At 52.5% G+C, this 482-nt stretch overlaps 1 protein-coding gene across 1 annotated transcript in view; it reads right to left on the minus strand.

The window, feature by feature from the left end:
* CCDC138 (coiled-coil domain containing 138) overlaps positions 1-482 on the minus strand; it is a 41,494-nt gene that overhangs the window by 30,512 nt on the left and 10,500 nt on the right. The window lies entirely within an intron of this gene.

Consider the following 482-nt stretch of genomic DNA (forward strand, 5'->3'; position numbering starts at 1 on the left):
GTATGTGGATCAAGGGGCAGAAGGTGGCAATCCTGAGCGGGAGACCACCGTACATGGAGGAGTCAGAGACCCACCTCACACTTAACCTGTGCTGTGCTGCACAGATCCATCAACTGCACAGTTTACCCCGTACTTGGCCGCAGGATAACTCAGCCAGCTCACTGCGACAGGAGCCTGCGGGCAGCTCCCTCTTGGTACCAGTGATCACGCCTCCTGCCTGGCCTTGCCTTTGTCTAAGAGGGCAACAAGAAGTTCTCCCGCGAACGGCCTTCGTGAATAGAGTTGTTTTCTTGTAAGAAAATTGTATCCTAGCTTGAATGGCCAAAAAGGAGCTTCTCTCCACGGACAGGACCCACTCAGCGTGCCCTGGGAAAAATCCACTTGGGCTCCACCTGATGCTGCGCAAACACAAGGTTCCCAGCATCTGAAGAGACGTAAGATTTACTCGCTATCTGTATTCCTCCTCTTACTCTGTCTTATTA

The sequence above is a fragment of the Haliaeetus leucocephalus genome, unplaced genomic scaffold (assembly GCF_000737465.1).
Source record: "Haliaeetus leucocephalus isolate CR32 unplaced genomic scaffold, Haliaeetus_leucocephalus-4.0 Scaffold495, whole genome shotgun sequence".
Lineage (NCBI taxonomy): Eukaryota > Metazoa > Chordata > Aves > Accipitriformes > Accipitridae > Haliaeetus > Haliaeetus leucocephalus.